Genomic DNA, 26,591 nt, shown 5'->3' with positions numbered 1-26,591 from the left:
TCAGGTAAATTTACTTATATATTACAACTTGCACTCTAAAAATTAATTTTTATAATCCTAATACTTAACACAGTGCCTGGCATTTAAGTACTGAGTAGGTACTTGAATAAATGCAAGTTTTTTATACTAATAAAACACTTCCCAGCCTACAAAGGAATAAATCAAAAGACTGCAATCCCTAAACATATGAAATAGCAAAATGCACAAGCAGCACAAGGGAATCACAGTCTATACACATTGCTATGTCCAATGAACATTACACCAGAATTTAAAGTTGCACTGTACAATATATACATACAATGCATACATTATAACTAATCAGAAATATTACTTTTTCAAAGGTAGAGCTCCAGCATTGCCAGTGATCAGTGTGGATTTACAGGTTCCAGGCAATCCTACATTCCTGTCTTTTATTCCTCCAGCTCTGGGTGGTGCGGGGGTAGAGAGGAATAGCTTCCTGCAGTTATAACTCTCTGGATACCATCACCCTCCTCTTTTTGCTTCTCCAACTTGTCCAATAATTTTTATAATGAAATCTTTGTTTTAAATACCCTTCTTTTTGAAATACCTAAAGTAGTCACTATTTTCCTGACTGGGTAGTACTTTCTTACTGCCCACTGTTGCTTGACATTTTCATTCATTTATTCAACAAACATTTATCAAGCAACCATTATGTTCTTATATTAGGTTCTGGGGACTGATAAAACAGACATGTTCATCCCTTTATGGAGTTTATAGTCTAGCATTCTAGTCTGGTATAATTAGTTTCTGTTCACAAATACATAAGGATTAAAAACACAGTGAAAGTAAGATCATAAAGCACTACTCAATTCTTACTGGTAAATGCTTTACTCAAAATTAAATTTATTGCTTTAAGTAAATCCAACTATAAAAGTAATTTTATTAGTTAATAAAGTGATAAGAGAAGTAAGTCAACCCTTCATAGTTGTACTTTAGTAATCCATTCCTATTCCTAATGTTACAATTAGGCATTGCAAGAATACATACATGATACAAGTTATGCAAAGTGTATACAAAGGGTACAAAAAGGGTACACAAAGCATATACAAAAATATCAGAGAAGCTGCATAGACTCATCACGAATTTACCTAAATCCTCATTTGAATTAGATAAGAAATTTATTAAATTTGTTTCTATGGCACCTGATACAAAGATAGTAGACAAGTCCAAAACATCCTCTATCAAACGGAGTCAGCAGTCTAATGTGTCCCCAGACACTAGGCTACCAATTTGTTTATCACTGATCTTGACTATAAGGTTTTTAATGTATTATTCATAAGTACATTATGCATTTTACTGCTTGTTGCAGAGATTTTAATTCAGAAAATGCTCTGTGCCAGCAAGAACTTAGTGTAAATGATACAGATAAAAAGATCATTTCATGTGTTTCTGACAAGTGATTTACATAACTTTTCTATTAATCAAAGCAGACTAAGTAGTATATAACGTAACTTGTCACCCACATGGGGTTTTCTATTCTGAAAAATCCAAAATGCTTTGTGACTGACTTTAATTTTCTTGTAATTGTCTAAATCTATGATAAAGAACAATTTAGACCAAGAAGTCTGAATTGAATACACATAATCCAAACTATAAGAGATACATTCACCCACTATGACTTATTCCAATTTCAGTTTGGTGGAGAGATATCTCTTTAATCACTGTATAGTAACTGATTCACTGGTGGTGAGTCAGTTAAAATATTGACGATTTTAATTCTGTCAATAAAGCAATAGTTGCTCCTCAAATAGTATACTAATTTTTAAGTTTTATACTTGAAAGGAAAGGTAAAATGATAATATTCAAGTTGCTAAATTTGGAGCTCATTTAGACAAATAGCTTCCAGTAAGATGTGAAAACCTGGACTCTACAGAGATGGTTGAAATACACACACACACACACACAATGTGAACCTTTGATCATTATACTAAGACAGGGTAGGAAATAAATATTTCAAGTGTAAATGTTAACAAAATGCTAAGGGGGATGCAGGAGATTAGAGAGTGATGATTAAAGGGTGCAGAGTTTCTTTTCAGGGTGATGAAAATATTCTAAAATTGATTATATTGATTATATTCAACTGTGAATATACAAAAACAGTAAATTATATTGTTAAACGGGTGAATTCTATATTATGTTTAAAGCAGTTTAAAATGTTAACAATAACATAAAGCAGTTTAAAATGTTAACAAAATGGTCTTACTAAAAACCACACAATTTATTGAAATATTGGGTTTGAAACATTTACAGCAATTCCAGAATAGACCGATTAGCATAGTTCTCACGCAGTATTAACGTCTTTACTAAAAGTGGCACATTGCCTTACATAAACATAGTACATAAAATTCAAATTAGAACAACACTTATGAAAATATTTTCTACTTTACAAAAGATTCAGATTCAGTTGACAGGGCTGAAGAAAGTTTTAAGTAATAGATCAGACATATATTTGCACAAAAATGAGGAAAATTTAGAATCAGACAAAAGTCTCTGATTCTAGGTTCTGATATGGACCGAAATGTTTCTCTCTCTCACAGAAGCCAGAAGTTCTGAGTTACAGGTTTCCAGGACAGTCACTGATTACCCTTTATGGAAATCTGACAGAACCAACTAATAATCAACATAGAGATTCAGAATTTCTGTGCTTCAGAACACATGATAATATAAACAACCTTAAGCACCTGAATTCCATGGGAATTAAACTACTGTCAGGATCTCATTCATTCATTCAATAAACATTTTTGTGTCATTTAAGGCTTGTGCTTCCTTATTAATTTGGGGGTATCCATCCAATGACAGTACTGAGGTAGGAAGTACTGTGTAAAGAAAACAAACAACTCACTGTAATTCCATGGTAAATGCTATAACAGAAGTATAATCAGAGGGCTGTGAGAACACAGAAAGAGGAGAAATTGCTGCTTGTATTTTAAAAAGAAAGTACGTGTTTTATATATGAAAAATAACAATTATAGCATGTTATCATGTATGCTGGACAGGATGATATACATTCCACTTCAGTGTCTTAGTAAAAAAAGAAGCGCATAAATCAACTATCAAAAATCCCAATTGTTGTGTGTGATCAGGGTAAATTCACTTAACCTCTCCCACCTTAGTTACCTCACACATGCCATCAATTCCTGACTCACATGAGACTGAAATGACTGTCAGGACTTAAATAAGACTCTTTCATATTTCAAATATGGTTTGAAGTTCCTTTAAAACATCAACACAATTAGCTTTACACAAATCTTTCTAATGTTAATGGCCTAATTATTCAAATAGAAACTTTACTTACTTTACCAGCAAATTTGTAAAATTTTCATAGCTTTGCAAGACAACATGCGGTAACATACTCCTAGAGAATGCTTTGTTGTTAGAGTTAAAAAAAAAAAAAAACTCCACAAAACTCAGATATATGAAACGACCGTTCATGTGACATTTGTGCGCTGTGTGTATAGACTGTGCTCATCTACCTTGTGGAATATAGAGAGCCATGGTAGGAGACCTTGAGAAGACTAGTGTACGAAGAGAGAAAAGAACAAGCAGCTACAAGCCAGGGCAAAAATTGGTACTTGTCCTAAGACAGATGCAGACAAAGTGTTTTTAGAGTTCAAAGAAGAGAGATCATTACTCTTTTGGGAGATATTTTCACTTGGATTACTAGGCTTTTATGGATGATTCCATTAGTAACAACACCACCATATATCTAAGTGAATATTTTAAAATATATTCACTTATTCACATCTTACTGCATAATTATTCTTGCCTCCATGTTATTTTTATGATACTGAGATAGGAAATGAGGACAGTCCCACATTCTGCTGAGAAATGTTCATTCTGTACTTTTTGGGATATTTAAGACAACTGTTAACAATTTCTGGAGTCTTTTATCAGTCATTCAGAGACTTAACAATAGACGAGAGTGTTATCTTTGGAATGAAACAAGAACTGCAACCTAATATTGAAATATCTCAGGAATAAACATGAATGCTTCTGCCAACTATAGGCTTACATGAAGGGAAGATCTTCTGAGACCTGGACTATTCAAATAGTCCATCATAGGACCCTTAAGTTATGAAAAATTAAACATAATTACTGGTCCACATTAATACTGACTAAGCTAATACATGACTGTAAGGTAGAATTTATTTTTTGGTAAAGTTGGATTTTCTATGCATACTTAAAAAAATATAGGTATCCCTTAACAGACGCCTATTTTAATTAAATTTAATTAGAAGTTTACCTTGTTAATGGTTTTCAAGGCTAGGTCAAGTAGTTTTATCTTTGCCTTATGAAATCACTGGCCTCATCTATGACTTATCTGATTTTGAAACCTTGTTCCAGAATCTAAACTTATAATTATGACATTATTCCTGTGCAGTAATTTTGATTCATAAGCATAGTAATTTATTGAAAATATTCACTCTCCTCTACTCTTATTTTACTATTTCTGTCATAAAGTCCTTTGCATATTTTAACTCCCAATTATATACCCTCCTCATATCTTGTTATCACAAACTAGAGGGTTAAGTTTTTCTTCCTTTTCCTTTTTGTGTAAATAAAAAGTTTTTTTTTTAACATTGTCAATGGTTAATGAAGCAAACTGATGCATTTTTACAGTTTCTAGACTCACCATTTTTACGTATCCCATGTCTTCTCTCTGAACTCATTTTCTTCTTGCTGACATATCCTTTGATTGCTCTTTTAGCGAAGGCCTGCACTTCTTCTATTTCTTTGTCTTCAAATGTTTGAAAATGTCTTCATTTTGCCTTTATTCGTGAGTCATGTTTCACTGGGCATAAAATTCTTGGTTGATATTACACATTTTGAAGATACCGTTCTGTTGCCTTTTGGTACCTCTCATAGCTGACAAGAAGTTTCAGTCTAACTGTACTTTTAAGATAATCTGTATTCTGGTAGTTTAAAATATTTTCTTCTTCTCTTTGATCTTCTGCCATCTCACTATAATGTGAATGCATGCCTTTCTTCCATTCTTGAAAATTCTCAGGTTTGAGTGTGAAATATTAACTCCACTTTTCTCACCATTCTTTCCCTCCAGAACTCCAAATAGATGCTATGGAATCCCCTCAGTATACATTCATGACTCTTAATCATTCTTTCATCCTTTTTATCTGTTTTTCTTCTGTGTTTGGGGGATATTCTTTCATACCATCTCCCAAGCTACTGATTAATTCTTTCCCTGTCTACTTTCAGTTTATATTTTATCCTGTTGAGTTTATTCTTTATTTCAAGAGCTATATTCTTATTTCCTAGATTTCTTTTAGTTTTTTCTCATATTACCTACTATTTCACTTCTGCCTATTTTTTCATGCTTTCTTATTGATTTTAAATGGGTGCTTTCACTTATCTCCTTGAGCATACTAAATATATTTCTTTAAAAACCTCTTTCAGAGAATTCTGTAAAATCAATTTCATCTGTTATAAATTCTTGCTCCATTTAAGAAATTGTTTGGCTATTCTTTCTAACATTTTATTTATTCATATCTGTAATTTTGACTTGTAGGCACATTCTGAGCAGCGGTGTTTTGTTTTATTCTCTCTATCCCTTTATGCTCCCTTATCTAGTTTCAGAGTTGCTTCGCCTGGGCACCCAGGGCTCAAGGTCACTTAAATGGCAATTCAGAGGTTGGAGCTCCAGCAAAGATCCTGGAGATACTGTAGATTTGGTTACTGAGCAGGCAGGTGGCTTGGTTTAATTCTTGGTTGTGAGGCTGTGTGTTCTCTTCCTTCCTAGGCCTGAAACTTCCTGCAAGCTGGGGCACTACGCAGTAGTCAGCAGCATTTTTTATTCAACCTGCTTTCATGAGTGGAAAAGTCCCTAGCCCAAGCTTTGTCCTTGGGCTGTGAACATGACTTTGTATGGGACAGTTACCCCCTTTCAGTCCACAGGAGCCCAATTCTGGTCGCCATAGTGTCTCTGGTCTGAGAGTACTACAGAATGGTGACTTCTGCCCTTTTGTTAATACTTTGTGTTTCTATTCATTCCATTCTGGTCCACAGAAATCCCAGTTTTGCTTTTGACCTGGCTATGTCTCCTTAGTTTTCTTTTAAAATATCTTTTATTATTGTTATGTATTTGAAGCAGAAGAGAGGTGCCAGTATATAAACTTACCATGCCAGCATGATCCAAAGTTTCCCTAACTATCTGAAAACCCTGTTTTTCCCCTTCTGATTTTCCCTATCACTCTCACTAACATTTATCTTCATCTTTGAAGGCTTGTCTTCCTTCGCTTCAATCAGGGGTTAGTAAAGTTTTCTTGACGGGCCAGATAGTAATATTTTAAGTTTTGCAGGCAAAATGAAGGCTATTATGTAAAATATAATCACTAATAAATGTAAAGAGCATTCGTAGTTTGTGGGCCATTAAAAAACTGGCAGTGGGCCAGCTTTGATCCATGGGCCTTAGTTTGCCAAACTCTGCAGTAAATATTATTATTTTTCAGGTTTCTCTCCTCCACTCTATCCTTTCATTACTCTATAGATTTTTATCCATTTCTACTGTTCTCTTCACTGTATCCAGGCCGATGATCCTAAATCTCTATCTCTAGCCCAGGTGCCTCTTCTAAGTCCCTTTGTTTTTAGAGTTAACTTTATACTAGATATCACTATGTGGATGTCCCATGAGCGCATGAACATGTCGAAAATGGAATCTGTTCTTTTTTTTCTTATAAACTTGGTACTAAAAGGCACCATCATCCACTTCATGTGAAGCTTCTTCCTTTCCCATACTCCTCACAGCCAATGTTGATTGAATATCTCTTAAATACTTTTCAAATGCATCTATTTCTCATCCTTACATTTGTCAACTTAGTCTGCCACCATCTCACTTAAATATCCAAAATAGGCTTCTAAAACGCTTTACTGCTACAAGCTTGGCCTCCTGCAATCTACTCACCACACTGAAGGATAGTTCCAAAAGAAATAGCAAAGCTACTCACTTCGCTCCCTGTTTGAAGTCCTTCAGTGGCTCCCACTGTCTTTATCTGACCCTTCACTGGTCCCTGATTATCTCTCCAGTTTCACTGCTTACCACTCCCCATCCTTGCTACGTCCCAGTTATGATAAATGACCAAAGTACCACACACTCTTGTGCGCTTCTCTGGGTCTTTGCAAGTGCTGTTCTCTCTGCCTGAAACACTCTGTTACAAACCTTTTACTCATCTTTCAAGTCTTAGCTTTGTTGTAAGGTCTCCTCTGATATCAATTACTGGATTATGTGGTCTCATAGCACCTAGTATTTAAATTTTACTCATTTACTCAACAAGTATTTATTAAGCACAAACAGAAATCCCTACTTTCATGAAAGTTCTATTTTAGTTGGGGTAGAAAGTCATTAACAACATAAATGAGTATGTTAGATGGTGATAAGGACTACAGAGAAAAATAAAGTAGAGATGAAGGGCTAGGGGCCGTGGAGGGAAAGAGGGTTACAATTTTTAAAGGATGGTAAGAGAAGGCCCCCTGAGAAGATGATGTTTGAATAAAGACCTGAAAGAGGTGAGGATAAGCCATGCAGCTATCTGGAGGAAGAGCTTTTCAGGCAGCGAGAAGAGTAAGTGCAAAGGGCCTGAGGCAGAAGAGGACTGACATGTTTGAGGAATAGCAAGGCCCACGAGGCTAGAGCAGAGTCAGTGAGGGGGAAGAGTAGTAAGAGATGAAATCAGAGATGTAAAGAGTGGGGCAAATCTACAGCTTTCTAGGCCATTGTAAGTACCTTAACTTTTGCTTCAAATACATTGGGAAGCCACTGGCAGGCACTGGGTAGGGAAGTGATGTGATCTGACTTAAGAATCATTCTGGATGCTGTGTAGAGGGCAGACTGAAAGCAGCAAGGATGGAAGCAAGGAGACCTATTATTGTACAACTTATTATATGGTATTTTAACTGCCTCTTTGCTTTTCTATAGTCAGCTATTAGACTGAAGCACCTTGTGGGCAGAGTGTGACACATACATTAGGCATTTATATTTATTGAAAGAATGATCTACTTCCCAAGGATCTGTTTTTAAACATAGTTTTCAGGAATGAAGGAACATGCTCCCCTAAGAACATATTGCATAATAAACATCAAATGTCTTTTAGGAGAGAGATGAAGTATCCTTCCAAAATGAAAGGCAGGATATGTCACAATAAAGTCTGCATCCATCAACTAAATTATCTACACGCTATAACTTATCTCTGTGTTTCAATGACCATGTGACTCCTTGGTTTTCAATGACCAGGTGAATCCTACTCTCAGGCATCCTATTTACTTTTTGGTCACCATACTCTTTTGAAAGAGGAGTAGGCATTGCCTCCTTGTAAACCATGTCCTGAACCTTTCAAACCCAAATTATCTAAATGTGGTCTGAGGATGAGAAAAATTTGAAGGCATCATGTACGAGGCATCCACTGTCTAGAAAGATCTGTTCCAAAGACACTATGGCAAATTTATCAAACCCTTCATAGTCAAACTTACTTATGAGGATCTTGTTCTTTTTACGTTTTTTCCAAATAAAAAAGTGAGTATATGTACCTGCACATGGTTTCTGAGTGTGCACTGGGGGAACTAGAGAGCATCTGTTTCCTGTGAACGGGCTATGTATCTGGAAATCATCACCATCGTATGTTAATTATGTACCATTGTTCACAGACCAACCTACAGCATTGGGAAGGAAAAAGTGAAAAGGAAGGAACGAAGGGAGAGAGAGGCAGAGAGGTATGTTAATGATGGAAGAAACATCGAGAAGACACATTTCTTGTAATCGAAGAACTTTAAAGTTATGTGTGTATATATATTTAACCCAAACCACAAAGAACATATTTATGAATCAGTTCTGAACTTTACAGATAAAAGCAATGATTTAGATGACTGTAACAAAAATTTAGGGTAGAAGTCTGTAAATCTAAGAATTAAACAAAATGACTATAAATATGTTAGCCTTCAGGAATACTGGTATTTCTTGAACACTTTAGCAAAAGTTGAGGGCATATAGACCCTTAAGTAAAATTCGCTAGGAGAATCTACTGAAGTTGGTAGAGGAAATCAGAAGATCAAACCACTTGGGATGAGATGCCTGTTTTCCTGACTGGGCTGGAAATATACTCCCTCCAAAAAGATATCTGAGACTGAAATATGGCTCTTGTAGTTGTGGCTTATGAGAATGTGTGAAGCTCTCTGGCCAAAGGAGTTAAGGGACAGTCACACCCAGATGCTAGCTCAGGCAAGTAAGAGGCAGCAAGATAAATATCAACTTGCTTTACTCAGTACACTGTAGTGATTAATAGCTTGGACTCAGGCTGCAACTTATTTGTTTTCAATCCCTGGTTCACTACTTATCTGCTGTGGGACCTTGGAAAAGTGCCTCCGTTTCCTCATTTGTAAAATGGGGATAGTAAAAGCAACAGGGCTGCTGTGAGGATAACATGTGTTAAATTTATGTTAAAAATTTAGGATGAGTACCTGGCACAAAATAAGTGTTAATTATTAGTCTGCACCTATTGAATCATACTGTCCAGAGATGTTTTCTTCTACGTTCCCAGTATCTTTTGGCTCTGAGTAAAGGAAGCCTTCAGGATTCCACAGAAAGCTAGTGGCCTATCTACCAATCTTTAGTAAAGTCAATGAATTGGATGACTGGGTTGTGTCCATGCTCTTTTCCTCAGCAGATTCCTTGTCCCTTTGGCATCAGGGCATGGTAGAGAAACACAGATAATCAAAAGCATCCCCCAGCAAGAATAAACATCTTCTCTAAGATGGAGTAGATAGAACATAAGTTTTCTCCCACCTGCCACCCCCCCACTAGGTACCCTTGGTTTCCTTATCCTCATTCCAACTCTTATTGGCCCATCAGCTTTGGTCTAACTTCTGTAAGAGGATCTTCTCATATGAGGAATGAAATGAGAAAGATTCTTTGGAAACCATGATGCCATCTGCAAATATAAGCATTATTACTATTATTGTGGGGTTGGAGAGACCATACATCTATTCTGAGATTCCACCACCTTCTGATTATGCTGGCCAAAAACTTTCTAATTCATATTCTACCTTTCTATAATTGTGCTTTGAGGCAGTCAGAGAAAAAATTACATTTAAATTCTCTTTGAATGATGTAACCATTGTCTTGAAATCCTACAACGCTTTTCTTCTTTAGTCACATAATAACTTAAAACTCCCCTTGCCATGACTATACAACTCTTTCAGCAGAGAAGCAGCTTCCACAGTATGGTTCCAGAGACATAACGCTAATTAAGTTTCAATCTGCCTTCTAAATAGTTCCACCCAAAAACCAGTTTGCTACTTTCACGTATCTGTAAGAGTCCAAGATTGGAAAGCTCGAAGAACCCTGAAAATCACTGTTTCATTGACGAGGAAACTGAGGCTAAAAGGTTTTGTCATTCCCAAGCACATACAACCAGGTAATGACACATCTGGAGCAAGAAGCTGAGGCTTATCATTTCTGTGACACTGTTCTCCCTTGTCACAGAGATGACTACACTGGCAGTAAGATGACTATATGACTAACATTCAAGCTCCACTGAGATTATTTTTCCCATCATTTATTTTCCTTTTCGTTTAACATATTTTTCTCTTTTAAGTCTGCAGTCTAATGTTGACTTTCCACTCATCAATTTATCTATTACTCATTTATTTTTTCATTAAGTATCCTGAGGGCCTATACTGCTCACTGTACTCTTGAAAGCCTCAAGGACTGAGTTAATCATAGGTTTTCTAAAGGAAATGTATCTTGAATGTGATCTTGAAGAAAACAGTAGGCACAGATAAACAGAGGAAATGGGGGCCTATTACAGAAGCAAGGAAATGCAGAAAGGAAAAGATGGTATAAGCACAATACAGAGGATACTGTTCTGATTAACAAGGGTTGATGCCCTTGGAGAAGTGGGAATGAAGAACCAGTGAGGGAGGCCATGAATGCTAGCGTTCTAGAGCAGAAATACGATGTCCTAAATTAAATAATTCAACATTTATTTAGCACCTACTAAATGCCAAACACTCTGCTTTACACTAGTGACACATGGTTAAATAAAACAGCCCTTACCTTTTAGAAGCTTCCAGTTTTAGTAGGGGAGACAAACAAGAAAATCAGTAATCATCTTATGAGGTAGAAATGACAAATTGTACTATGCAGCTATGACAAAACTTGGTAAGGATTTTAAAATCAAACAGTGGACTGGGATAAGGCTCCTGAAGGTGATTACTGAAATTAGTTTTGAAGAACAAGTAGGGGATGGCTTCAGGGAGTAGGTGTCTCAGAGGAAGAAGCAGTATGGAGGCCGTTGGGAATGAAATGTACCGTTAAAAATTCAGTATGTCACAGACTTCCTTGGTGGCGCAGTGGTTGAGAAACCGCCTGCCAGTGCAGGGGACACGGGTTTGATCCCTGGTCTGGGAAGATCCCACATGCCGCAGAGCAACTAAGCCCGTGAGCCACAACTACTGAGCCCACGTGCCACAACTACTGAAGCCCGTATGCCTACAGCCCATGCTCCGCAACAAGAGAAGCCACCGCAGTGAGAAGCCTGCACACCGCAACGAAGAGGAGCCCCCACTTGCCACAACTAGAGAAAGCCTGCGCACAGCAATGAAGACCTAACGCAGCCAAAAAAAAATTAAAAAAAAAAATTCAGTATGTCAATATTTATATACATATATATGATCTCTGGACAGATCTTAAGCAACATTCAATTTATTTATACACCCCCCCCAACCTTTGCTCAATAAAAGATTACGTAAATACCTGAAACTGAGAAACAGGCTTTAATTGGCTGTAATAGTTGACATGACTACAGTGCAAGCAAAGGGCCACTCCTCCTTTCTAAAAACTCCTCCTCTGTATACTTGTCAGCACATTTTTCTGACCTAACTTGGAGATGACTGGAAAAAATATCACCACAGGAAACACATTCTACATGTGAGTTTCCACATTTCACTTTTGGAAGAAGGTCATTAACCAAAATAGTAATATAATTTCTAATACTGGAATGGCTTCTTCTCACCCTTTAGCCATCATCTGTAAAACACATTTTTTTAAAAAGACTAATTCAGAGCAATACATGGCAACTAGTATAAAAATTCTGTGCTATTCATCTTCTCGTGCTGCAGTTGGTCACTATAGTGAGCAGGCCTGACAGTTTGCAGATGAAAATGTAAACACTGAGCTCGACTCAGTTATGTTGAGGCCAACCATTTCTGACAGTCTGTACAACGTGATAAACACCGTCTGTCTATAGTTCCTCTGTATTTGAAAGTTACGACAAACATTTTGTTGAAATGTAAACAACTGACTTCGTGACTGGTGAAGCAGTGGGCTGCAAATTTATCTAAAATCAAGAAAACAAAGATCTTGTTTGACACTAGATAAACCATTAGTGGTCACCAAGGGAGCAGCTTTGGGAGGTCATAAGTGTTGTCATCAGTCTTGAAAAAATATGCACCGAAAGGTATTGTCGCAACTTAGTTGAGGCAAGAATAAGTAATATGAGAGACAAAAGAATTAGAAACTAGTAGAAAAAGGGTAAATTTTTCTTTTACTCTAAAGGACAGTTTTTAACCAGTAGAAAAAAGGTGAAATTTTCTCTTTAAAGGACAGTTTTTAATTGGAGCCGAATTTTAAAATCTATTAACCTTAATTTCTGTTTTTTCAGTGACATTAAGTGGAAGAGTATGGAATAAAATTTATAACTAATTTTCTAAAAAACTTAATGAATCCATTCTTTCATTTACTAAATTCTATGGGAGATAATTGTTATTACTTCTTTGTACGGCCTTCCTGAAAAGTTATGCAAGTCCAGCCCAGTTCTCTGGAAAACTTCAACTTACCTTTTAATTAAGGTGGCACTGCAAACCAAATTCTACTATTTTATAATGATATAAGGTTAAATTAAATAATACTTATATTTATAAGTTATAAGGTTAGAATATCGCTGACTGAATTTTTATGACAGCCTGTAAATGTTTACAATTCCTGTATCTGTATGCCTGGGCTACATATACTTAGACCTTAATGATGACTTTCAACATGAAGGACAGACATATTAAATTTTTTAATTTCTAGATATGTAAAAAAGTGTTTATAAAATGGAATGGCGGTCATTTCAAGACATGGTAACAAATATATTAAGTGAGAGTCCAAAATCAAGGACTTGGCTTCTTAAAGTTGACAATAAATATCAACTAAATTATTTTCTACGTTTTATATAAGGCAATTCATACTGCACTATATGGCAAATTAAAGTCAATTTTTTCTAGTGAATTTATTAAGATTAATCTTCTTTAGTCATTCAGCCAATATTTAGAATATGTAAAATGCACTTCAAAGACCTCTTCTCAAGATTAGAGAAGGGAGATATTCCTACTATGCCAATGAAAAAAGAATCTGTATATTTTACCTTGATCAATCAGCTAAAATAAAAACTGACATAGCTTTATTCATTCTGTACCATTATATTTTAAATCAAAACCACTAGATTCATTTTGTAAATCATGTAATTATAAAATCAAAGACAAAAGCACATGAATTTGTTTACCTACTATAGTTCTTCCCACTGGTTAGATCAGTCTTGTGTTTTATAGAATATTAGTCATATGTTAAGCCCTCTATGGTTTCTTCTCAACTACCTACCTGCCCCCTGAACACACCCAATACCAGAGAAACAGCAGCTCAGCAACACTTTCTAGTCACAGCCTAGTACTAACCTATTTCTTGATCGATCTGCGTGCCAGCTTCCATCTGCTTCTGCTCCTCCCAGGTAAAACTTTGCTGCTTTTTCTTCTGTTTCTTCCCCGTCTTTGCCTTTTACATCAGTCAAGATGCTCAGCACCATTTTTATACCTAAGACCTACATTAGAATAGCCTCAAGTAAAAACTTTACAGTCTTGGTTTGGTTCACCCTGTGACTGTTTAATTCTAAAATTTTCCACCAACTTTGTCCTGGCCCCAAAGTCTAGAACTACACATCATGGATGGCTTTAGCCTAAATTCCCAGTGTACAGGACAAAATGCCTAGCTACCATCTTATGAAAGGAAGTCTACACCCTTCATAAATTACCTATTTATTGAAATAGCTTAGTAATCTTTACACGCAATAAAGTTTTCATAGTCTATGAAGTCGTACATTTTGGCTCATTTCTCATTCTATCCTCAAAGAAATTGGATAGTATATCTTAGACCTTCTTATTAAAAACATTATGTATACAAACTCCACTAGCTTACTCTTTACCCTTTTCCTAGTTAACAGGATAATCTCATCCATTCATTAATTTTGTTGTTTCTTCAGTAAGTCTTTATTGATCATCTAGTAATATGTCAGACATTGGGCTAGGTCCTAGGGACTCAGAGACAAAAGGATCCTCAAGGACTCTACAATCTTCTAAGAAGACAAACAAGCAAGTGAGATATTTTGGTATAGCAATGAGTCTCCACCCTAGCTGTATCTCAAAATTACTGGTAGAGATTTTTATTTAGTAAATCTGTGGTGGATGCAAAGCATCATTTTCTTTTTAATTTTTATGATAAAAAATTTCAAACATAACAAAAAAGAAGAGAGAATCGCCCAGTTATCTGTATTTACTTAAAAAAAAATTCCTGAATAATTCTGAGGCACAGAGTTGAGACCAATACAATATACTAATGATAGTGTTATGAGAGGTAAGCATGAATGGATGAGATTATAAAGCAAGAGTAGCTAATCTAGAGTGATGACAGGCAGGCGTGTGTGTGTGTACAGGTACAGAAAGGGCAGCCTGGCAGGGAAGTCTTCCAGAGGATATAACACATCAGCTGGTTTTCTAACAGTGGAATTTCCAGTCCTTTATTTTGCCATAGAGATTTCTAATCAGAAAAACGGGGATCTACCATGGGCACTCCAAGCTCACTGTTATCACTGCTACAGTTCCTTTTCCTGCTGTTGTCCTTTTCTTGGGTTGGCTAGGATTCCCAGTGGAGAAGGGACTGCAGTCCTCTTCTTCGCTGCTCAGTTGAACATCAATTTACATGCTTTAGGACTTTACCCTAACCTGCGGATCTCAAAAGACCGGGAAAGAAGTAGAGCGTCTCACAAAATGCCGGATGCAACGTGCAATTTATAATTCTACTTCTAGAAATATGTCCTGCAGAAATACTTAACGCAAGTACTCAGCAAGATCTGTAGGTCATTTTTTTTATTCAACAAACTTTGCCACTTACTAATATTTTCCCTTCTGAAGAAAATTTAAGATCATAGGGTAAAATCAAGATTAGCTTTTCTTCTTTTGGAATTGCAATGCCAAAAACATAATCACGGGGACGTAGTATGTGAGAATTCAAGGTAACCCATAATTAAGAGGTTATCAAACGAAACATTTTTCAGAAACTGTGGCTTAGCAACTTGGTGTGTGTCTGTCTTTCTTATTTACATTTGGATGTTAACTATAACAAAAGGTAAAACTCAATGTAAAGAGAAATACAGTTCTTAATTTATACAATGAAAACATGCTAGAGCAGACACACTCAGTAGGTCCTGTAGAAATGAGTTTAACATTTAGGATTATAGACTGATTGGTTTATCATGCCCATGCCATGACCACGTTATCTTCTTCCACTAAGAGTGTAGGAAATTCCAATTTTAATCTATATTGGTATGGCCTTTACAGACTTAAAGCATCAGCACACTTCATTCACATATTCCACAAACAAAAGAATGAGAGAGTTGGCTAAATAACTCTTAAGGTTACTTAACTTCTAACATTCTATGACTTTCTTCCAATAATTTGTAAAACCAGGAAAGTGCCTTGTAGGCTCAATATATACTTAGTGAATAAATTTTATAAACCATTCTGAAAGAATATTTCATGAAAGGAAAATATACAAAAAATTTCATATTTCTACAGGGACTACTTCTATATTTTGCCAGAATGTTTTAACTTCTTATATGAAATATATGACATTGAAATACTGAATATCCCATTCGTGCAATAAACTTATTATGTCAAATAAAAAGGCTTAAAAGTATTTTTCAATCTCAGCTCTTCCACTTACTGTGTAAACCCTGGCCAAGTTAGTTAATCTCTCTGTCTCAGTGACTTTATTTTAAAAATGGGGATAACATCAGATAACATTATAGTGTTACTATAATGGGTTAATGAGACAACACAGGAAAGTGTTATGACAGTAGATGCTCAATAAGTGCTAGGGTTTTGTTCTTGTTGTTGTTCACTGACAAACATTTTCCAGCTTTAAGATGCCTTTTGGATTAATAATACCTGGTGTCGGCAAGGATGAGTGGAAATGGACCCTTGCAAACCATAGGTAGGCTTGTGAATTAGTATAGTACAAAATTCTTTCAGCTGCTCTCCACTTGGCCACAATGATGGTTTATGGGACACTCTCCACTCCTCCTGTAAAACATGCTGACTGATGCCTACATCCCAGTGAACATCTTGCCTCTGAGTGTTATCACACACAGCGTAGGTTCTATCTGTTCCCAAAGAAGTTTATGTTAATTGACTCTTCACCATATTATGTAATTTAACTAAATGTCAAGAAAATTAATGACACATTAGGAAAAAAACATTTCTGTGAAAACTAAGTTGAATGCTTCAGAAAGGTTCGATAATAGCAGCTGCTATACAAAACTGCCAGCAAATTAGGTCTAAGTGAGATAAGTGAAAGGACTGGGGGAAAAACATAAAAATCTAGAGGACTAGGATGAACTCAGATGGTTTTACACTTTAAAAAACCTGAATGTGAAATCTGTAGCTATTGTATTATAGGTAATAATACTCATGTAAGAATAATGGAATGGAATTCCAAAGAAGAGATCTATTCACAAAGAAAAGCCTTGCTTCTACACCAGAAGACTGGTGAATGAACATAAACTGAAATGTTTTATGTGTTGAAACAAAATATTTAAAGTACTTAGGTATCATTTACCATGATTTCCTTGGTTTGACCTTTGGGCTTAACTGATCAACTACAATTGATCTCAATTATACTGGCTAAGAAGGTCACTACTTTTTAACATGTATGAAGTATATATAATTGGCTTTTTTAAAATCAGAATTTCAATTCCATACCTAGTAAATCTATCCTGGAAAATAAGCCCAAGTCCACGACGGCACAGGTACAGAGATGTACATTGACGCACTATCTGAAAAAGCAAAATCCCCCCAAAAATCCCAACAAAAGTCCATCAATAGGGAAATGGTTAAATAAGTCAATGGCACAACTATTCCACGGAATACTATGCAGTCTTTAAAAAGAATTTCCAGGGTAAGTAAAAGAGAAATTTGCTTTTCATTGAATTCCCTTTTGGATGGTTTAATTTTTTTTAAGCCATGTATTGCCATTTTTTTCAATTGAAAAATAAGCCCAGCTAATTAAAAAGGTAAGAATTAGGTAGATCATGTGCTCACATGGAATAATATTCATAATATGCTACTAACTGAAAATAAATGACTAACAATACATATAGCTTGATTTTTTTAACTAGAAAAAGTATATGTGTATGTATACGCATAAGAATATTAACAGACAAAAAATATGGAAGGATATTTTCCAAACTCCTTAACAGCTGTTATGTCTGAGATGAGGGACTAGGAGGGAAAAATGAAGGGGCTTTCGCTTTTCTATTTACGTATTTCTGTACTGCTTAACTTTGTTTTTAACAGTCAACATACATTATAGTAAACCTAAAGGTCTCCCAAACAGATGATTAACCAAATAAATTATAGTACTCTCATATGATAGAAAATTGTGTGGTTCTTAAAGTCATGTCCGTAAGAAATACTAAGAAAATGTTTAAGTGTTACACATTTTCTACCAACACACATTACTTTACTGGAATAAAACTAAAATGTTTTATTTTAAAATACATATATGTTTATTTGAAACATTGGTAGTTTGCTTCTGAAAGTTTTAAGTGGAAAAGAGCTGTTGTAATCAACTTTTTATTTTCTGAGGACAATTCTGTATCCATCCCGTACCATTAGCAGAGGAAAATCAATGCAACCAACTCATACATATTGGAGACTTGTATGGATTTGTTCCTTCTCTCCTTCCCCGCACATGATGGTATATTTCTGTTCTCTTTACGGAAATTCAATTAGCAATATTAGCCTCCTCCTCTGTCAGTGACGGACACCACTGAGATTCTCCTCACCACCTAAAGACATGTAAGATGGGCTTACTGATTCCCTGACTTACTAGTTAACAGGAGAATTACTGCCCACTCCTATAAATGACTCTACATGTTTCTTGTCATAAACACAGTGACAGCTCCTGAAATCAATCTTTCATGACCTTATTGATTAGGACACTTAGAAATAATGAGACTTCACTAGTGGCAGAGTAATGCTTGGAAAAAGAAAAAAATACTCCAATGAGGACTTGCCTATTAACACTGTGGAATTTATCTTCTCATTGACCTTTTCTTATTACAGACATTCACCTAGAAACATACATGATGAAAAGTTAATAATCAGTTTTGTGGTTCATGTGTTTTTTCTTAATACTTGCTGGTAACATTTTAAATTAACAAAATGAATAGATATAAAAACAGTTTTTGATCACTGTCTTCCTACCCTGTTAAGATCAGTACACAATTTCTAAACAAGGGGAACACCTGGGTTTTTCTGAGAGCGATTACAGGATAAAAGCTATTTAGGGAAATTCTGAATATTCTAGAAGGGGGAAGTTTTAAAACTGTTTCACTCATTTGAATATTTTCTGCTTATATGATTTACATATACGTGTTTGAAGCAAAACATCACATAATTTTAGAGCTGGACAGAACCCTAGAGATCTTCTAATTCAATCTACTTCTCATATTATGAAGAAATTGTCACCTAGGGAAGGGAAGTGACTTGCCTAGGGTTATACCCAAACAGAGCTAAGATTGGAATCCATAACTCATCTGATGAGCTGTTTTACAATTTTCCATAAAGTGAGAGGAGGAGGTAGAGCTTATCTGGTTAAAGAAAAAAGAAAGAATTCTGCTTCTTTTACCCTCTATATCACTTTTAGGGTATCTAGGACAGGGTGAGGAAACACGACTATGTTTTATTTAAAATATGGGCCTGTAGACAAGAATCACATCCCTTGTACAGTACCTGGCATATTACAGGTGCTCAATAAAAACAGGCATACCTCTGAAGAGTGTTTCTGTGGATAACATTTTCCTGGTACAAAGCCTCTTGGTTTTTAATACCCAAACTTGATAGAATGCACTTATCTCTCATTACAAAGCTTTTCAGTTGATATGTACACAGAAAACTTATATGTACCCCGAACTCAATACATTTTAAATACAATGATATGCAAGTTGAATTACACTCCAAATAGAACTCATAAATGTCAGGATCACATGTAGACATTTCAAAAAAATGCACTGACTGACAACAAAGGGAATATGTAATATGCTACTGTATGCAAAGCAAAATACTAACAACCATATTAATCGTTATGATGTTTTAGACACTTTACATTGTAATGTGTCTATTACTTACATATACATTTTACCGTGTTTTAGTACAGTTTAGGAAACTGGAGTTTAAAACGTAATGTGTTTTTTTTTCTCATTTAAAATAATGGGAAACAGACTTGCAGTTAGCATTCTCACACATAATGGATTCACTTCAGGAATGAATTACTAATGGTAAGAGGGAGATTTTCAGTGTAGACACTGTGCTTACAACTGCTGGGCACAGCACTGTACTTTGCACTGTGGACAGAAGGAACTGTACTACTTCTAAATCCTGTCATTGTTGAAATCTGAGAACTGGATGTATCTGCTGCTACCCTTACTGGAATGGATTCTTTGTAGTGCCTTTCTTCCTTACCTCCTTAGACTCGGATGCAAAATTTGGCATGGGTGCTTCTAATTGGAAGAACTTAGATCATAGGCCCATGCCAAGCTGTAAGGGAGGCTGGAAAAATAGTTTTCTGATTTCTATTTTGGGAAGGCTTGTACTCATAAGGTAGGGACTTCCATAATGCCATGAAAACTAAGACCTCAATATCATGATTTTGCAATAAGACACCAAATCCACAAACAACCAAAAAAAAAAAAAAAACTGGACTTAATAAAAATTAAAATTTTTATGCTTCAAAGGACACCATTAATAAAGTGAAAAGACAACCCAAAGAAAGGGAGAAATTACTTGTAAGTCATAGTACTGATAAGAGACATAACCAGAATATATAAAGGGCACTCTCAATTCAACCATAATAAATAACCCAGCTTAAAAATGGGCAAAGGATTTGAATAGACATTTCTTCAAAGAAGATATACAAACTGCCAATATACACAAACAGATGTTCAATATTATTACTTAACAGGGAAATGCAAATTTAAATAACAACAAGATACCACTTCTCACCCACTAGTATATCTATATCTGTCTGTCTGTCTGTGTATCTATCTATTTATTGACAGAAATTAACAAGGATGTGGAGAAACTGAAATCCTCATATGTTGCTAGTGGGAATGTGAAATAGTGCCAATCTGGAAAAGTTTGCCAGTTTCTCAAAAAGTTAAATCTAGAATATACTATACAACTAAGCAATTCTACTCCTAGACACATGCCCCAAAGAAATGAAATCATACGGCCACACAAAAACTTGTACATGAATGTTTATAGCAACATTATTTATAATAGCCCCAGAACAAAAACAACTCAAATGTCTATCAACAAAATTAAATGTGGTACATCCATACAATGCAATATTATTTGGCAATAAAAAGAGGACAGAATATTGTACTAATACATGCTACAATATGGATGAGCCTTAACAATATTATGCTAAGTGCAAGAAGCCAGTCACGCAAGTCCACATATTGTATGATTCCATTTATATGCCATTTCCAGAATAGGCAAATTTATATAAACAGAAAGTAGATTAGTGGTTGCCTAGGATGGAAAGGGTAGGGGAAAATGGGGAGTGACTGCTAATGGGTACAGGGTTTCTTTTGAGGGTGATGGAAATGTTCTGAAACCCACTGTGGTGGTGGCTGCGCATCTCTGTGAATATATCAAAGAGCATTGAATTGTATGTCTTAAATAAGTTAATCGTATGGTATGTGAATTATGTCTCCTTAAGGTCCCCCTATATATAGAAGACCAGTTAACTATACACCTAATTGTTTTTAGTATCTACTGGTGGTTATTATCTAGATTCATTTCATTAGAGGATTTACAGAACTAGTGATTTTCTATGTTCAACATTCTTTATTAATTTATTAATATCGATTACTTGGTTACCGTAAGATACTATCTACATAAAAAAGCCAGGATAAATACTTGATTCCTTCCCTCAATTTACATATTTTCAGAATAATGAAATATTACAAAATATTTCAAATATACAAAAATATAGAGAATAATATAACTAAAATCTATGTGCCCATTGCCCACATTTAATAAATGTTATTTTTTCAAATTGACTTAATTTTTAAAAAAGAAACAGAACAAATAGGGTTACCTTCCCCTCCTAACCTTCTCAAAGGTAATAACTATCTTGAATTGGTATATACACCTCTTATTAGTGCTTTTACACTTTTATGTAACCCTTCCTCTCTCTTTCTCTCTCTCCCTCCCTCCCTCTCTAGCAACATAACATTTCTTTGAGCATTTTAAAATGTTACCTAAACGGAAGCATATACTGTATGTAGACTTTTGCAATTTTCCTTTTTTGGCCAACACTGCATTTACATTTTTAAAAGTAAATGTTTTACTTAAGTATACATATAGAAAAGTGCATAAATTATAAGTATAAAGCTTGATGACTTCACAAAGTGAACATACTCTTTGCCTCCATTCATTTTAACTGCCACAACTTAAGTGATGACTTAAAAGACTTTGTGTTGCTTACCATCATATCCTCAGTATCCAAAGTGTTTAGTACACAGTTGAAAGTTCATTAATGTTTCTTAAATAAATGAATCAATACACTGCTTCATAGTATTCTATTATACGACAAAGCTGCAATTCATTCATTCTCCTATTGCCATTCCCCCACTGATGACATTTAGGTTATTTTTAGGCTTTTGCTATTAAAATGAGGATAGAACACACATCCTTGTATAGATCTCACTGCACCCAGGTATAGGAGTTTCTCCAAAGTATAAAACTAGAAATAGAATTCTGGGGGTCAAACAGGGCATGCAAGCTTCTACTTTACCAGATCTTGCCAAACTGCTCTACAAAGTAGTATATCAATTAATACTCCCACCAGCAGTATATGAGGGATTCCTTTCACCATATGCTTTCAAACACTTAGTATTTTCCATTTTCAGTTTTCACCAGACTGGGAGTGAAATGGTGTCTTGTTTAAATTTACAGAAATCTATTAATGTGGTTGAACATCTTTCCAAATATTTAATGGCCATCTGGATTTCTCTTTTTTTATGACTCCACTCAATTTCCTCATGGGTTCACTTTTTCCTACTGATTTGTAGGATAACTTTAATATATTTTTCTAGTCCAATTTCTGGTTATATGTGTTGCAAATATCTTCTTTTCATTCATAGCATATAACTTTGAGTTATTATTTGAAGACATTTTTTACTTTAATGTTGTCAATCATGTTACCTTAATTATATATGCTTTTGAGATCTTAAATTATGTTATAACTAATCTCATAAAGATATACTATATTTCTTCTAAATTATAAAAGTTCTGCTTTTTACATATAGGACTTTAACTTATCCTGGAATTAGTTTTCAAGTTAGTGAGATAGGGGTCTTATTCCATCACTTATTCACTTACACATACGTCCATTCATTGATTGATTAGTATGGAAAAATAATTGTCCCAGTCCTATTTACTGAAGGGTTCATTCTTTCTCCACTATTGAATATGCAACTTATGTCAAATACCAAGATCCTCTCTCTCTATACATGTATATGTGTACATGTATGTATTATATATATAGGTATATATACACACACACATATATATATATACACACACACACACATATATATACACACACACACACACACACACACACACACACACACACCTATATATGTAAAAGAGTTTCTGGGCTAATATTTTCCACAAATGTATTTGTCTATCTGCACCAACATCACACATTTACTACAGCTTAAAAAAAGTCTCGTTTAAGTCTTTGGGTTTTTTTCCCAGTGACTATCTTTTCAAAATTTATCTTTCAGTTTTATTGAGATATAATTGACACATAACACTGTACAAGTTTAAGGTATCAAGTTTAATCAAATAATGTGTTGATTTAATATACATATATTTTATGAAATGATTACCACAATAAGGTTAATTAACACCTTCATTATGTCACATACTTATCATTGTGTGTGTGTGGGGGGGGTGAGGACCTTTAAGATCTATCTCTTAGTAATTTTTAACTATATAATACAGTATTGTTAACTTCAGCCACCACACTACACATTAGATCCCAGAACTTATTCATCTTATAACTAGAAGCTTATACTCTTTGACCAACAGCTTCCCATTTACCTTACCCCCCAGACGCTGGCAACCATCATTCTATTCTCTGGTTCTATAAGTTCGATTTTTTAGATTCTACATACATGAGATCATACAGTATTTGTCATTCTCTCTCTGACTTATTTCACACAGCATGCCCTCTATCCATGTTGTTACAAATGGGAGATTTCCTTCTTTCCCATGGCCAAATAATATTCATTGCATATGTACACACCACATTTTCTTTATCCATTAATCTGTCGATGGATATTTAGGTTGTTTCCATGTCTTGGCTATTGTGAATAATACTGCAATGAACATGGGAATGCAGATATCCCTTTAAGATAGTGGTTTCATTTCATTTGACTATATACCCACAAGTGGGATTGCGAGATGATATGGGTAGTTTTATTTTTAATTTTTTGAAGAACCTCCACACTGCTTTCCATAATGGGTATACCAATTTATATTCCCATCAACAGTGTACAAGTTTCTCTATTTTCCACATCCTTGCCAACCCTTGTTAATTGCTGTCTTTTTGATAATAGCCATTTTAACAGGTGTGAGGTGATATCTCATTGTGGGTTTCCTTTACATTTTCCTGATGATGATGATGATGCACCTTTTCAAGAACCTGTTGGCCTTCTTATGTGTTCTTAAAAAATGTCAATTCAGGTCCGTTTGCCCATTTTAAAATCAGATTATTATTATTATTTGCTATTGAGTTGTAGGAGTTCCTTATATATCTTAGAGATTAACCCCTTATCAGATATTTGGTTTGCAAATATTTTCTCCCATTCCATAGGCTGCCTTTTCATTTTGTTGGTTGTTTCTTTTGCTATGCAGAAGTTTTTAAGTTGGATATAGTCTGACTTGTTCATTTTTGCTTTTGTTGCTTGTGATTTTGGTCATATCCAAAAAAATAACTGCCAAGATAAATGCCAAGGAACTTTTTGCTTGTTGTTTTCTTCTGGGAGTTTTATGTCTCCAGGTCTTAGATTTAAGTCTTTATTCCATTTTGAGTTAATTTTTTTTGAGTTAATTTTTGTGAGTGTGAAAAGAGTCCAATTTCATTCTTTTGAACGATTATCCAGTTTCTCCAACACCACTTTTTGAAGACATTATCCTATCCCTGTTGACTATTCTTGGCTCCCTTGTCAAATATTAATTCATCCTATGTGTTGGTTTATTTTTAGGCTCTCGATTCTGTTCCACTGGTTTTTGTGTCCACTTTTATGCCAGCACTAAACTATTTTGATTACTATAGCTTTACATAGGGATTGCATTGAATCTATACATGGCTTTGAGTAGTGTGGACACTTTTAACAATATTAATTTTTCCAATCCATGAACGAGATTTTTTCCCCATTTATTTGTGCCTTCTTCAATTTCTTTCATCAGTTTCTTACAGTTTTCAGTGTACAGATCTTTTCACTTCCTTGGGTAAATTTATTCCTAAGTATTTTATTGTTTTTGATGCTATTGTAAATAGGATTGTTTTACTTCTTTTTCAAATACTTCCTTGTTAGTGTATAGAAAAACTACTGATCTTTGCATATTCATTTTGTATCCTGCAACTTTAGAGATTTTGTTTATTAGTTCTAACAGCTTTTTTTGGTGGAGTCTTTGGGATTTTCTATACATAAGATCACATCTTCTGCCAACGGAGACAATTTTACTTCTTCCTTTCTGATTTGAATTCTTTATTTCTCTTTCTTGCCTAATTTCTCTGGCTAGGACTTCCAGTACTATGTTGGATAAAAGTGGTGATGGTAGGCAGCCTTGTCTTATTCCTGGTCTTAGAGGGAAAGCTTTCAATCTTTCATTGAGTATGTTGATAGCTGTGGGCTTTTCATATATGGATGTTATTATGTGGAGGTATATTCCTTTCATAACTGATGTGTTGAGAGTTTTTATCATTAAAATGTGTTGAATTTTGTTAAATGTTTTTTCTGGATCTACTGAGAGGATCACATAATTTTAACCTTTCATTCTATTAATGTGGTATATCACATTTATTGATTTGTGTATGCTGAACCATTCTTTCATCCTAGGAAAAAAATCCCACTTGATCATGGTTTATGATCCTTTTAACGTGCTGTTGAATTTGGTTTGCTAGTATTTTGCTGAGAATTTTTACATGAACATTCATCAGGAATTTTGACTTACACTTTTTTTTCTTGTAGTGTCCTTATTTGGCTTTGATATCAGGGTAATGATGGCATTGTAAAATGAGTAGACAGTATTCACTCCTCTTTGATTTTTTGGAATAGTCTGAGATGAACTGGAATTAATTCTTCTTTAAGTGTTTGGTAGAACTGACTAGTGAAACCATCTGGCCCTGGGCTTTTCTTTGTTGGGAGGTTTTTGATTACTGATTCAAATCCTTATTTGTTATTTTTCTGTTCAGATTTTCTATTTCTTCAGGACTCACTCTTGGGAGGTTGTACATTTCCAGAAATGTATCCATTTCTTCTAAGTTGTCCATTTTCTAGGTGTGTAATTGTTCACTGTAGTCTCTTATGATCCTTTGTGCTATCAGTTGTAATGTCTCTTCTTTCATTTCCGGTTTTGAGTTTTCTCTTTTTTTCTTAGTCTACCTAAAGATTTGTTAGTTTTGTTTCTCTTTTCCAAAAATCAGCTTTTAATTTAACTGTCCTTTTCTAAATTTTTTTTTTCTCTATTTCATGTATTCTGGCCTGATCATTTTTATTTCCTTCCTTCTACTAACTTTGGGATTAGTTTCTTCCTTTTCTAGGTACTTGAGGTATAAAATTAGGTTGAGATCTTTCTTTTTTCTTAATGTAGATGTTTATCATTATAAACTTCCTCTTAGAGCTGCTTTCATGGAACCCCATAAGTCATGATATGTCATGCTTCTATTTTCGTTCAAGATCTTTTTAAAATTTCACTTTTGATATTGGTTGTTTAGGAGTGTGAATGTTTAATTTCCACATATTTGTGTATTTTCCAGTTTTCCTCCTGTTCTTGATATCTAGTTTCATACCACTGCAGTTGAAAAGATACTTGGTATGATTTCAGTTTTCTTAAATTTGCTAAGATTTGTTTTGTGACATAACATATGATCTATCCTGGTTAATGCTCCC

At 34.9% G+C, this 26,591-nt stretch overlaps 1 protein-coding gene across 9 annotated transcripts in view; it reads right to left on the bottom strand.

The window, feature by feature from the left end:
• SCAPER (S-phase cyclin A associated protein in the ER) overlaps positions 1-26,591 on the bottom strand; it is a 467,951-nt gene that overhangs the window by 171,927 nt on the left and 269,433 nt on the right. Inside the window, exon 1 of one of the 9 annotated variants that reach the window (XM_082452604.1) lies at positions 332-26,591. This exon is cut by the window's right edge and continues 17,266 nt beyond it. The exons of the other annotated variants lie outside the window; for them this stretch is intronic. The gene's annotated coding sequence lies outside the window, so the exon portion shown is untranslated. The remainder of the gene's footprint in view (positions 1-331) is intronic. 9 annotated transcript variants of the gene reach the window in all.

Source organism: Balaenoptera physalus (assembly GCF_965194825.1).
Source record: "Balaenoptera physalus genome assembly, chromosome: 2".
Classification (NCBI taxonomy): Eukaryota; Metazoa; Chordata; class Mammalia; order Artiodactyla; family Balaenopteridae; genus Balaenoptera; species Balaenoptera physalus.
Note: the sequence above shows the minus strand (reverse complement) of the source record. Positions and strands in the feature narration are given on the sequence as shown.